The following is a 15,899-nucleotide window of genomic DNA, read 5'->3' as shown; positions in this document are numbered from 1 at the left end:
CTTAGATATGAAACTGAAGGAACAAGCTACAAAAGAAAATCTAGATAATTTGGATTTCAAAATTAATAACTTGTGTACTACAAATAATATATGAAAAAGGTAATATAAATCTCTCAAAGGAAACAGACATAGGCTAGTAAACACATGAAAAGCTCCCAAATCATTAATCACTAGGGAAACACAAATCAAAAAATGTGAAAAAAACAGACAATAATCAATGCTGGTGAAAATGTGGAGAAATTGAAAGCCTCATATATTGGTGGTAAGAATATAAAGTAGCATGGACACTTCAGAAAACAGTTTGGCAGTTTTTCAAATATTAAACATAGAGTTATCATGTGACCCAGCAATTTTATTCCAAAAACATAACCAAGAGAAATGAAAACATAATTCCACACAAAAACTTACAAATGAATGCTCATAGCAGCATTACCACACTAATCAAAAGTGAAGGAAACAAATACCTACCAATATATATGTGTATATATATATATAATTGAATAGTATTTGAGAATAAAAATGAGTAAATTCCAAAGAATTAAAAAAAAACCTGCTATAAGATGGATGAATCTTGAAAACATTATGCTAAGAAAAAGAAACCAGTCACAAAACAGTGTATCTATTGTTATGATTCCATTTATGTGAAATGTCCAGAATAGGCAAATCTATAGAAAAAGAAAGTGGATTAACGTTTGCCTAGTGGTGGAAGTTATGGTGAGATGAGCTGAGAAGGGCATGAGAAAGGATTACTAATGAGTAGAGGGTTTCTTTTGGGGTGATGAATGTGTCCTAAGCTTTGTAGTGATGGTTGGCACAGCTCTGTGAATATACCAAAGTCACTGAGCTGTACACTTAAAATGGATGAGTTTTACAATATGTTAATTATATCTTTATTAATAGCATATTTTATAAATGTTTAATAATAATATTCATCCCTTTCTCTGTTGTACATCATGTCTATATTAGTTAATACAGTCCAACTGAACAATCTTAAGTAACAAGGTGGAACTGGTTGGTTTCTATAGGACCACAGAAAAGGCAGGGATGAATAGACAAATGGATTCCAACACTCAAGTGTTAGAATTTTTAGCCCTATTCTATAGCCCTATTGGCTTTTGTCCACCTTATAGTACATGCAGTTTGTTCACCAACAGATAGACATAGCTAAAAACAACTCAGGACTTAAATCCTTTTAACTTTTTTCTTTTAGACTTTGGAGTTATGCTTGTTTGGGGGTTATGTTAGTTGTTTTTTTTTTGTTTTGTTTTGTTTTGTTTTGTTTTTTTCTCCGAATCCCAACTCCGGAATTTACAAGCTTTGTGATTGGGCAGAAACATTTTGATCCTTTTTTTCTTAATGTAATAAAATTATAGGTATTTATCAATTAGCTTATTTCAATTATTTAATGAGATAACACATGTACAACATATAGCATAATGTTTAATATTGAAAACACTGGTTCCTAGTTTAGAGGAAAGTCATCCAGGTTAGTGAAGGAAAGTAAGCCCTTAACTTAATGGTCATGACCTATTATGTTCATGTAGGTTAATCAGATCTTCTTTTTTAGAAATTTGAATTAAGAAACATGGAATTAAGGGTGTGGGCTGTGGGTGGGAGGACCAGTTAGCATTTGGATCTAAATCTGAAAGTTTATTATACAGAGTGATTATAAAGACTATGAGAATAATGTGAAAGTGTAGTTTATGAAGGAATCAGATACTGGGTGTAACTGAAACCATGAGTTATTCCCACTACTTTTTTAAGTCTATACTCTCTCACTAGGTAATCTCAGTCTGATGACTTTAAGTACATTTGCATGCCAATAATTTCCAAATTTATATCGAGAACCCTGACCTCTCTACTAAATTTCACTCTCATATATAAAGTAGCCTTTTTGACACAGTAACTTGAATATCTAATAGACATCATAAAACATGGTTGAAACAAACCTCTTGGTTCTACCCTTCTACCCTTCTGTTCCTGTGCTAGTCTCACCCATCTTAGCAAATGCAACCACAATCTACTTGTAGTCAAGACAAAAGTTTAGGAGAGATCCTTCAGTTATTTTTTCCCCTCATATCTGATACACAAATTGACAACTATTCACATTAGATTTACCTTCCAAACATATCTGATATACATCTGATATACACCATTTTTTTTTCTCCATCTGTGTTACCAACAACTTAGTACAAACCATCCTCATCTCTTACCGATGCTACTGCAATTGCCACCCAACTAGTTTTTTGCCCCTTCATGATCCATTTGGTAATCATAGTAGAGCAAAAATGACCCTTTAAAAATATAAAACAATTACTGGGGAAGACTCACCAATATGAGTATGAAGACTGCAGATTTTATTTTATTTTTCTTTTTAAGACTGCAGATTTTAATAAGAAAAATAACAATGTATACTTCATGTTAATGGTCCATTATCATCCATCTCTCCTTCCAATAAACATATAGTAAGAATGTCATGCCAAATGCCAGTACAAGAAAAACCTAAATCATTCAATAAATATCATTACCAACATTATTAAAGTATTGCTCAATATTATTACTAGTAATTATTGAATGAGCACAACCATTGTGTTAAGACTTCACTTGCAATAATACCTGTAGTCCTCACAAAAATCTCATGAGGTAGGTAATATTATCTACATTTTACATAAAAGGAGGTAAAATAAAGTCTTTTAGAAGTTGTTTCACATATTCTAAAGTCAGTGAACTAGCAAATAGTCAAACTTAAAAATCAAAATCTTAAAGGAAACAATAGTAGAGAATATCCCATGCATGTGCATCAAGAGTTTTCTTTCAGTAAAAATTAACATAAATAAATAATTACTTTTCCCAAACCCCTTTGTTTTACTTAACTAATGAAAATTCCAATGTAACTTCATTATTTACTCCCAAGGATTCCATTATTTTCACATTTTTCAGTGCTATGCTGACAGGAACTCAAGGGATTAAAATTTAATAACTTCTATTATTCTTTGTAGTTACAAGATTCTCAAGTCCATGATGCAGTCCCAATTATAGATTCTTTATTTACATTGTGAAATAGGAGAGCTTAATTAAGTAAATCATGGTTCTGCATATATGATAAGATCCAGAAGACAGAGGTCCCATTTTGTATCCTTATTTGGTTCAAATTTTCAAAATTAAATTGAGAACCTCTGTGTATACTATAGTAATGTCCTTAGCCATTCAACATTGCCAACACTTATTTTTGCTCTTTTTTATATTCTCCAAATACTCTACAATTGCACAGATTTCTCCTCCCTTTTGGGTTGTAAATTTTGACCCACCAATGCCACTGGATTGCTGTTATCCAAATTCCTTTTAATGATTCCTTGTTTTCAGAATCACTTTGCACATTATTCCAGCTCTGCTCAATATAAATACAGCTGAGTCTGTATTTTATTTCATTCAGCTTTTACTTCTTTCATCACTGTGATTCAGATTTTCTACACCTTTTATTTTCTCTCTTATACTGGGCATGTGGAATTATCTGAACAACTTTTTCTTACTTTTTATCGAATTTTATTTTAATGCCTTCCTGATCACAGAGACCATTCTCCTGCCAAATTAATTAATTCAGGTCTTTGCAAAATGTGTCCTCTAGCTTGCTAGGAACTGCTCTGTATGGAACTCTAAGCTCTGTAACCTGCTGTTTACTTAACATATCTTTTCATTCCAAAGTTATAACCTTCAGCTAGAAGGAATAAAAAAAAAAAGGCAACAGAGGCCATCAGATTTCTTCCCAGAACCTCAAAAACCTAATAGCTGATTTCCAGCCTTTGGGTTAAGTGCATTATTTGTATTCATTTAAGTTATGCTGGGTTAGAAGCTATCTAGTCAGTTCAGTGGGTCATAGCTATCTGGATATGCTTAAATTTTCTGACTCACTCATCAGGATTAGTTACTATCACCTATGTAACCTCTTATTAGCAGTTTCTTAATAATCTTTAAGGAGAGAAATTTTACTTCTAATTACTAATCTCTAAGCCATTTCTGTGTATCTGAATTGTTATTTCTTCAGAAGGCTAAGGAAGACACTTGTAAAGAAATGCGTATGTATTGAATAATGCTCTAAAATTTATTTTCATATTCTTCTTACAGCATGGAACATTTTTCCATTTAGCAACCTTTGACACGAACCTGCTAAAACATTTGTTCAGAAATGTAGAGGGCATGTTTACTCCATTTCCTACTGAATACTGATTCATATGAGACAAGCATGTGTTTTAAACATTTTTATCCCTTAGAGTGACCAGCAAATGATTCTTCAGCTGATTTCTTCAAAGCACTTTTCATATCACACAAACACAGTTTGTATGTGCTCTTACCTTTAACATTTTTCAAGTGACTCTTATATTTTAATTAAAGAGCATCCATCTGAAAATTCATTAGCATAATGTGTAAGAAGGTGGGAAATACTAGATTTACTAACATGGACAATAAAATGAATGTTGCTCATTATATATCCTTTTAAATAACTGAATTGTCTGTAATGGTTAAAATAAAGATTATTCAATAAAAAGTACCACACTGACCCTTATTTCTTAAAATTTCTGCCTGCTTCTATAAATGCACATCATAATGTCTTTTTCTTAGGTCACAAATTCCTTTTGCCATTAATCTTAAAGTTTACCAGAAGTGAGTTAAAAAAAAAAAAAAAAAGACTGGGAATACTGATACAAGTATTAAAAAAGAACAAATCTTAATTTCCACAACATGAGTGGGAATTCCTCACATACAAAAGCTGTTTTTCTTCTGCCTCCTTGGAAAATATGCACTACTAAATACCTTAAATATTTCTTGCATAGACACTGAAAAATCATAAACAGTATGAATAAATTCCAAGTCTATTCACATGTATGAATAAAACTCATTAAAATACATGGGAACCTGAATAAATGTAACAGATATAGCATGCTCATGGATAAAAACAGTATTATAAAGATACATATAATCCATCTTTCTGAAGGTCACCCTGACAGCACACATCAGATTTAAATTTTTATACCCCTTGATACAGTATGTCTACTTTTAGAAATATGCTATTGAAATACAAGAATGTTCACTGAAAAGCTCTTCTATTGGTGAAAAATTAGAGACAAATGAAATATCTACAATAAGTCAATGGATAAATTATGGTTGATCTGTACTTATACATAGAGTTGTTATGATAGCTCATTAATCATTCAAATAATTCAATAATTCATTCAATATTTATTAAGAATCTATGTGGCAGATAGTGTTCTACTTAGGACACACACCAGTGAAAATGTAAGACAAACTCTCTGCTTTCAAAGAATATTTATTACATGATAGCTTGTTACAAGAAAATTAAGAAGAAATATATGAAATATCATTGGTCAAAGTACTACAGAGAAAAAGTAAGGTAAGGGAGCTCTGAGTGAATGAGACAGGTGTTCTTTTATAGAAGATAACCACCTGATATTTGAAACTTAACTAAGGGGGTAAGACAACAAGAAATACGGGGGAAGAGCATTAAAGGGAGAGGAAATAGATCAAAAGGGCATGATTTGGGAGCAAGTGCAACTTGAGAAACAGCAAGGGGCCAGTGTGACTAGAGTTCAGTGTGCAAGGGTAGCAGTGGTAAGAAATGAGTTCAAAGAGATAGCTGAGAAGAAAGATCACTAAGACTTAAGCAGACTAAAGTGAGGATTTTGACTTTTGCTCTTAATAAGATTTCGAATGACCGAAAGGTTTTATCATGAGGAATGACGAGATCTGGCTTACGTTTTAAGTGGGTCATTCTGGTTGCTATCTGGATAATAGGCTGCAGAAGGCAAGTGAGGGAGGGACTTAAGTTAATATCCTATTAAAATAGTTTAAGTGAGAGGAGATAGCATCTAGACTAAAATAGCACCAGTAAATGTAATGATACTAGATATATTTTAAGGCTGACCTGATAGGACTTGCATGATTTGGATATGGGGTATAAAATAAAGAGGGAATGGCAAGTATGAGATGGATCAGCACAGGCTGATATAGAAGGTTGCCCATGATATATTATCAAGTGATACCAAAGAAACCTGCATCAAAATGTGTACAACTGGACCACTTTTATTCTCTAAAAAAATGTCTGGAAAGATAGATACTGATAAGGAAATTTTCTACTTTTAATGTATGTGGGCCCTGCTCCTGGGTTCCCAGGGAAGCTATACTTGAGTATTTAGCAAGGTCAAAATGACTCCATGAAGCCTCAAAGCATGGGCTCTATTTCTGCCCCAAGCAGACACTGTAAATTTGTTTAAAGAAAGTAACCAAAAGGAGCATTCTGAACACAAAAGGTAAGAAAAAGTAAAAAATTTTCCTGGTTCCCATAAGCCATACAGTCATACAGTCCTGCATACACTAGAAACTTAAGGTAGGCAACTTTCTGAAAAGTTCTTTGGCTAATAATTTATAACTTTTTGTGTAAATAAATAAATAACCCTACAGAAAATGCTCCCTGGACTGCTCACTTATTTGTGAAAATTATATATCTTGGGTAGTTGTCCTAACTTGGGCTGGAATAAAGCATACTCTCTCTCTTTTTTTAATTCTGAAGGGTTTGTTTATTTTGTGTCAACACCACCAAGTTTTAATTAGTAGTTAATTCTAAGAAAGGAAATGGCAGATAAAAACTTCACATTTTACTTCATGGACTTTGCTATTATTTGAGTATTTTATTGCTAACATGTATAACTTCTGTAAGAAACATAAATACTGAAGTAGAAAAATGCATTTATGATTACATTAAAATATAAAGCTTCTCAATTTTGAAGATACTACCAAGTGACAAGATAAAATATAAACTTTAAATACTTGCAACATATGTAAGTAATAAATATGTTCAGAACATATATTCAGAACACATATAATGAATTTCTCAAAAATCAAAAGAAAAAGAAAATGTAAAATAAAAGAGGAGCCAAATATATGAACAAAAAAGGAAGAAAGAGTAGCAAATAAACATGAAAAGAAGCTCTCTCTCATAAATGAACAGGAAATGCAAATTAAAACCATTCTGAGATTATTTTTTTACATTCACTGGCCTGATACAAGTTAGGTAGTCTAAAATTATTATCACTGTATATGATGTGAAGATACAAAGATGTGTAGAAAAATGTGAAGTATCAGGAATTCTTATCCATTGCTGGTAAAATATAAATTAATACAGCCACTTTATGAAATACTACATTATAAAATAAAGTTGTAAATATGTAAAAAAAAAAGGGGGGGGAACTTAAAATTGTTTTTTAGTGAAAGAAAGGAGAGACAATAACATGAGTCTCTAAATTAGAGGTGACTAGCTCTGATAGCTCTGATAATTCACTTGTAATTTTCAATATCAATACAAAATGATTTATAAATCAACTTCTCAATAGACAGTGGTTTAAAAGTTTGAAATGTAAACCTTGTACTTTATTTTTCAATGATATAAATACTAAGTTGGATTTCCAAATGCAATTTCTCATTAAAAAATTAGTACTTGGTTGGCATACAACAAAGCATGGCAAACCTAAGTAATATGGTATGGTAAAAAAAAAATATAGGCTTTGGAAAATGCAGAAAATCCTGAATTCAAATACTGACACTAAATAGAAAGTAAGTTTAGAAAATATATTTATTATGTGTCACTGTGCTCAGTGATGCTTATCAGGCCACTCAACACAAGGTTCCAATCATAACTAGCTCACCTTCTTGTCTGGATGCGAGTGTGAGGGGATGCTAAGTAATGAGTCTTAGTACAGCATGGAAGAACTGGATAAGCACTTAGCTTGGGTAATAAAAAATGATTACGTTTTCCAAGAGCTCTGGCTGTCAGGATTAGGGCTACCAACCTTTTCTACGTTTAGCTCAAACCATGTAAGCCACAGATACCTAGGTTACTGAGAAATAGCAAGTCAACTCTTCTCTTTAATTCCTTTCTTCCTTCCTCACCAGAGACCATGCTCCTTTTTCAGGACCACTCATTATACAGATCTCTTCTTTTTCTAAATTACTATAAATGTATGGACTATGAAACCAAGTTTGCATTTATAATGTATTCAGCACACACTTTTCTGTCTTTATGGAGTGAATCTATGATATAACTTAGAAATTTCAATCAAAAAATGTGATTTTAACCTATGATTTTAGCAAACTTTTAAAAATATATTTAATTACTTACTTAATCTTCAAATTCTATATCTATACAATAAAAAAAAGTGACTTTACAAGGTTAATATGAGGATCTTCTATCTCCATAACTTTAGACATTTGATAAACTCTGAGATATGATGTAAAACAGAATTATGATAATGATGATCTATTACATTTATAATCTATCATAAGAATCCCTTGATGTCAAGGATTCTATTAAATACCTGAATTCTTTCAGCTAAAAATTATTTACCTTTTAACTAGGAATAATAACTGAGTAGTTAGTAATGAGTATTTTGTAAATAGTATTGCTTTATCAAGTAAGTTAATCTTCATTAAAATAAGGGATAATAAAACTAAAGAAAGCAAATTTCAATTTTTATATCACAAATATGAGATAAAGTATATTAGAACAAGAAATTAAATCAAATGATAGGCAAAAAGTAATGCAGGATACAAAAATAGATGGTATGGAACCAGCATCCAATTATAAGACAAATATTAGAGATGCTAAAGAAAAACTGCCTTCTACCAGAGAATTTTTTTCTTGAAAATGAAATTTGAAACAGTAAAGCAATTAAAGAAATGAAATCGTTTTTCACTATTATGATGTCGCTGCCAACACTGAATAACAGATCTTAACTAAATAAAAAGCCAAGTCAAAACTAAAATACATTTCATAATCAAGGAACAATAAAAAGAAAAAAATAAATACAGGCTCAATATAAGAAAATTATAATTAGTCAATACCACGTCTCTTAAATCACTAATTCTAATAGGAAATATTTCAATGTTTAATGATATAGAACTAGGTAGAAATTACAGATATTGGTAAAAATAATATATCACAATGGATAATGACAATTGTGATGTGTACAGAAATATACACAAAGTAATGAAATGTGGAGTTCCTGGCTGGCTCAATAAGTTAAGTACCCAACTCTTGATTATAGCTCAGGTCATTGTCTCAGGGCCTGGAATCAAGTCCTGCCTTAAGCTCCCCACTCAGCTGGGAGTCTGCTGGTCTCCCTCTCCCTCCTCCTCTCCCCCTGCTTGTACATGGGCATGAGCAGGCTCTTTCTCTCTCATGAATAAATCTTTTAAAAAATAATGAAAGTGAATAAAATTGAATTTAGACATATACACTAAAATAATACTTAAAATTATGACACAGAATCAGGGGACTTGAGAATTGACAAATAATTATTAAGGAGTAAGGGTGTTTTTGAAGATTCTCTCTTTTGAACAATGATGATTAGTTGCTTCTGTTTAATTTCCATTGTTCAGTTTTCTCAATTTTAAAAATCCAATTACCAAAGTTATTTTTTTCATGAGGTAGTAAATTACAATTAAGAAAAAGACACAGTCCTTGACTTCACAGAATTTCAAGTTCATTAGGGAATGAGCCACAGTCAGTACACTTAGAACACCACGGGCAATAGGGGTTACACCATGATTCTGAATAAGGGGTTACACTATGATTCTGAACAAGATGCTATGGGATCCTAGGGTCAGCAGTGACTAACGCTTGCTTAAGAGATTCCAGGCTTCACAGACCAGACATGGCATCAGTATCTGAATTGGAGAATAAGCAGTTTTACCTAGACCAAGAACTAGAAAATAAAAGAATCCCTAGTAGGTAGAGAGAAGCACATGAGAAATTATGTTCACAGAGCATTGTAAAAGATGGAAATTGTGGTTTGAACATAAGGCTGTTGGAAAGAAAGAATATGAAGCTGGAAAATCAGGGGCACATTAGATTTCCAAGAACCTACAGAGCCTGCTAAACACAGTAACTTCAGATAATGCAAGTCATCAAAGGCTTTAAAACTGACATTGGCCTAGGTAGAACTTCATTAAGTTAGAAGACACTGAATGAAAAGGACATTATCTTAGGAAGTTAAGGACACAAAGAGTTCAATGTTAAGACTATTAAGTTAGTAGACATAAAGCATTTAATGTTAAGACCTGAATTCTAGTAGTCAATATGGATTATGGTGCTGGAGGTCAGATAAAAGTTCAGGACTTTAGAAAATATTTTGATTAACATCTGGCCTTCTAATGATTATGGTAGCCACAGATGAGGTGTCCCAGAGGGAATAACTTTTAACAGTAGAAGAAAAATGAGGAGACAGCATTGAAAACGCTATTTACACAGCAGGGAGAGAAAGGAAAAAAAAGACAATTTAAAATTGTATTTGCATTAAGCCAAACATTTCAGAAGTAAATTCTCTTTCCTTCCTTTTTAATGCTTTTAAGTCATTAAAATTGTTACCTATTTTAGCCCATATCATTTATAATTAAACCCTATTAATTATAGAGGTTTAATTCATATACTGTGCTAATAGATAATATATTTAGCATGTTATATGCACTTTATTAAGTATCTCATTAAATTCTCAATCCCATGAAGTCATCAATTATTATTAACCAGATCTTACTAATAAAGAAACTGACCCATAGAGTGGTTAGGTAATCTACCCAGAGTGACATAACTAATAAATAATGGAGCAGAACTTTGAAAATAAAGCCCACCTTCTCATCAACTACATTACTTCTATATACTTCATTTTTTATTACCAGTAGTTACTTTTGTTTTATGTTACCATTTTCACTTAAGTGATTTTAATTAAATTTTGTATTATAATTAAATTTAAAAGACATGAAAAACCACCTACAATCCTTCTATATCAATCAGTAATGCATACAGATTCTCATTTATCTTGGACCTGGTATATATCTATAAATAAACCTCAGTGGTCTTGGTTTTGAATTAATAATCAAGTGTAACACATATAATAATAATCCAACACCAAAGTTTCATCTAACACCATGTTTGTTTAGTGTTATGAAAGGATATAGGGAACACAACCAAATTCTAGACACAGAAATAGGCAACAGCACAGCAGAAGACTCAAAGGCAGGGCTTCCAAAGATCCCACTCACTCAGGATTCAGGACAGGGAATCAAAAAAGACAATACAGGGTGTGTGAAGACAACCTCATTTCAGGAAACCAATCAGCACTGGGGTCCCTTAAGCTATTACACCCCGTTCTGATTCTCTGATGTATCAATATAGTTAGTTATCATCCAGTAAGCCGTCTCAACAAGTAGGTACAGGTATTTGGTTTAATGAAAAGTAACCTTGGGCAGCACGGTCTAGCACTGCCTTCAGCCTAGTATATGAATTAAATCTCTATAATTAATAGGGTTTAATTATAAATGATATAGGCTAAAATAGGTAACAATTTTAATGACCTAAAAGCATTAAAAAGGAAGGAAAGAGACCGGGGATCGAGTCCCACATCAGGCACCCTGCATGGAGCCTGCTTCTCCCTCTGCCTGTCTCTCTCTCTCTCTCTCTCTCTCTCTCTCTCTCTGTCTCTCATGAATAAATAAATGAAATTTTTTAAAAAAGTAACCTGGCCAGATTTTCATTTACCTTGGATCTGGTATATACCTATAAACTCCTTGAATTTGTAGTACAAGGAGACTGTCTGAAGATAGAGAAAAGATAACTAACCAGTTATTAATACTTTCCTTCCACCATAGATATATGTTAGAAAATCAAATTATTTAATTGATCTTTATTAAAATATAATTACATATTAAATGCTTGTTTGCTTTTTACATAAAACTAATTTATTTTTAAGATATCTCTTCTTTCAGGGAAGCAAACTAACATCAATACAATTTATTACATTTTCCAAATCTTAAAGAATGCACTGATCCCTAATATTTGAAGTATATTTTAAAATATCCAAAATATCCAAAATTACACCGTTAAAATGTGAGCTGTAACAGAATATGGACTGTAAAGCCACAAAAAAGTTTTAGTTTCTTTGGTGTGGTAGTTATAGTGACATTTTTTTTAACAAGCAATATAAAAAATGTCCTTCATAACTTATAGGACATACAAAGCACATAAAATACATAGGAAAACAACTGTTCCATAAAATAATCTAATTTTTAAATGAGTATGTCTATTTTAAGAAACATATGAAGTATATTTTACCAAAGTACAAATGAAAATCCCAGGTTTTGCTCTTGTACTTATTTTCAAATGGTTTTAAATGGAAAAATATTCTTCTATCCAATACATGTATAGATTTTCATTTATTAAAATCATATGAAGAATTTTCCTGTGAAAATGTTGATTTACTGCAGTTTTGCCATATTTCCTTTTCTCTATATACATTTTGAGGGCTGATATTATTTCCTGTGCATCAGAATCATAATGGTTTTAATAACTGCAAATTTACCCTCCTTCACTTTTCTGTAGCCTTTAAGATATGCTTAAAGTTCTCAACGTCAATCTCTCAATTTTATTAATTATAGATTAATATATTTTTATCATTTGATTATAAATACAAATCTGTAAGTATTTTTGTCCTGCACTAAGTGATTTATCTTTTTCGTTTTACTTAACCCTCAAAAATCTATAAAGTAGGTAATATTATTTTAGTTATTTTAGAGATGAGAACGAAATATGGAATTGTTAAGTGCTCTGACCAAAATCATACAGATCTATATTTTTATTTTTTCAGGCTAGGAATGTAGTCTTCTTATTAGAAATAAATTGAGAACCTATCCTAACTCCAGTATCTGACTTACACAACTTTCGTAAGCTTTGGTCATATAGGAGTTAGCTGCTCATTTAATTTGTTCAGATGTGCAATTCAGAAAATATGGGTTAAGTGAAAATTATTTCATTTCAGGGAACGCATCAGCTCTGGGGCTCCATACTGGACAACACAGGTCTATAAAGCAAAACAGACTCTTGGGGCAGATGGTAAATATGGAATCACAAAATCTATTTAGGGCTATTGAATTAATCCAAGGGATAGGTGATGTTATCAAGGACCAGAGTGGTAATAGTAACAGTTTAAAAAGGCAATCAAGAAACAGACTCTTAACTACAAAAAACAAACTGATGGTTACCAGAAGGGAGGTGAATTGGAGGATGGGTTAATAAATAGGTGATGGAGATAAATGAGTGCACTTGTTGTGATGAGCACTGGGTGTTATATGGAAGTGTTGAATCAATATATTATATACTAGAAACCAATATTATACTGTATGTTAACCAACTGGAATTTAAATAAAAACTTAAATAAAATTAAACATTTGTTTTAAAAGAAAAATTTCTAAATATACTTTTAAAGGAAAGCCACAGAAATTTGCTATTGAACATATTATAAAGTTTGAGAAAAAGTGAGGTCAAAAAGAACTTCAAGTTTCTGTCTAGAGTTATTGGAATACTGGAATCTCCCTTTTGTCAAACAGTGATTACTGTGGAAGGAACAGGTTGACGTAAGTTAATAAGAAGTTCAGATTCGGAAATGTTATATAAGATGCCTGATAAACATCCAAGTTGAGCATGTACAATTCTGGATATAGAAGTCTGAGTTCAGAAGAGAAATCTAGGCTGGAATATATATTCAGGATTCAGTTAATATAAAGTCTTGAGGCTGAATAAAACCACATGGAGAGTAAATGGCAATATAAAAATCAAATGACTGATCCCTGGAGGAGAAATCAACCAAGGAAATAGAAAAGGCAAGAAAAGAAGCAGAACAGAGGGATGTTTTAGAAACCAACCAACATAATTGCTTCAAAAAAGAGGTAGCTATTATACATGATTAATGCTATTGATAACTCAAATATGATGAAGGCTGAAAATGGACTTCTAGATTTGACAATGTGAGCATTATGGGTGATACTGAGTTGGGCTGCTTTGGCAAACAGTTGGATAGAAGTCCAATTAGTCTAACTGGAATGATTTTGTGAGAAAACATGGGGAATGCAGACAGCTCTTTCATAGAAAAATTATGAAGACAACATATAGATAATTTTTCAATGAATTGTTTTTAGAGAAATGTGTAGTACCTAAAGGGGGATGAACATATGGCAGCATATTTATATGCTGATGTAAATAATACAACTGATGATGCATTAGATTAACATTATTAATATTAGAGAATACATATAATGAATTGCATGATTCACTTTCTTACATTTCAATGATAATTTCTAAAACCTGAAATTCACTTTTGTCATTATCTCCTTTATTTTCTTTTTTTTATTATCTCCTTTATTTTCATTTAATAGTTAATTTTTACAGTTTATTCCCCAGGAAAATATAGGCTGCTTAGCCTATCTCTCCTCTACAATTTTTAATATGATGTATGTATGCATAGGTATACGTGTATGCACACATATACACACATATGTATGTATGCCCACAGATAGTCTCTACTATGAGACATACATATATATACACACACACGTATATGTATGCCCACAGATAGTCTCTACTATGAGACAAAATGAGACCTTTGAACTAAATTATCTCTTACTCTCCAGACTGTTTTTAATATAATCCGTTCTTAGTCTCTCCAGAGATTTGCTTCATTTATTGGGAGCAGTTATTCACAGAGCTATTGCTCAACTTCACTCATCACTATGAACGCCTAAATCTGATCTATTTATGACCCTTTCTTCTTGACTGAAAAAAATATGTTTAACACTTCAGCTAAAATTATTTATTAACAGGATTAATGAAGTTGTTTTTTCTCTATCTCAATCTGTTAGAAAATTTTGCTCTTGATCCATTTTTATCTTAATAATTGCTGCCTGTCTCTTTTCAGTTTTGCTGATCCATACTGTAAAGAACTTGGAGCAGCTAAATTTGTCAACAATGCTCTCATTTACAAGAAATAAGGAACCCCATGTTATCCTTACTTTAGAGTTATATTTATTTTTTCATTTGTATTCAACTGGCTAACATATAGTACATTATTAGTTTCAGATGTAGAGTTATGTTTATTGCTGCTTATTTTATGTAGGCTGATAATTAAATAGTTCATTCTCATTGAGTGTTTACTCAATGCAACATGAAAAAGTTAGAATTTTGAAAAAATGCTACCTGGACCACCACTCTAGTCTGTCCAAACTAACAATATGCTAGGCCATTAAGAAAAGATAGTAGCCACATATGCCAAAGTCACTTTATAGTTACTAGGCAGATGGACTTATAAATGCATCTGAAATTAATAAATACAGTGTTAGGACCAATGCCTATTTATCTATCAAGAATTTTTTTTTGCCATTTTTTTTTTTTTAAGTAAGGGAAAGGGGAAAGAGGAGAGAGAATCTTAAGCAGGCTCTATGGCCAGCCCAGTGAGGAGCCCAATATGGGACTTAATCTAACAACCCTTGAGATTATGACCTGAGCCAAAATCAAGAGCCAGACTCTTAACCAAATGTGCCACCCAGGTACCCCACCCAAGTATTTTTTTTAATGTCTGACTCTGCACATTTAGTTCTATCAATAAACTTCCTATGTAACTAATATTTTAAAATCAATTTATCAGACCTCATAGGAGACAGAAGCAATGATATACTGAGGTACAATAACTTCTATCAAGGAGTTCACAACTAAATACTAGGGAAAGAAGAATAAGAGCAGCAAAACATAATTTCCTGAAATAACTTTTGTAATACAAGGCAAATATGATAAAGCCTGTAAACCAAGTATAGATTACTGTACATTTTTCTGTGAATAAGTTGGCGAGAGAATTATAAACAAGTAGAAAGATGTCTTAAACTTCAAATGTATCATGCTTGGATTAAGCAGACATGTAAATATATACTATTATAACATTAGCTCTTATACATATGCAAAGATAATTCCTATATTTTGTGCACTTATCATTTCAGAATTAAACTGTCAACGG

General features: G+C 31.9%; 1 protein-coding gene across 20 annotated transcripts in view; it reads right to left on the bottom strand.

Annotated features, from left to right (window-relative positions):
• EPHA6 (EPH receptor A6) overlaps window positions 1-15,899 on the bottom strand; it is an 872,069-nt gene that overhangs the window by 711,303 nt on the left and 144,867 nt on the right. The gene's annotated exons all lie outside the window — the stretch shown is intronic.

This window comes from Canis lupus, chromosome 33, assembly GCF_011100685.1.
Source record: "Canis lupus familiaris isolate Mischka breed German Shepherd chromosome 33, alternate assembly UU_Cfam_GSD_1.0, whole genome shotgun sequence".
In the NCBI taxonomy this organism is placed as follows: domain Eukaryota; kingdom Metazoa; phylum Chordata; class Mammalia; order Carnivora; family Canidae; genus Canis; species Canis lupus.
Note: the sequence above shows the minus strand (reverse complement) of the source record. Positions and strands in the feature narration are given on the sequence as shown.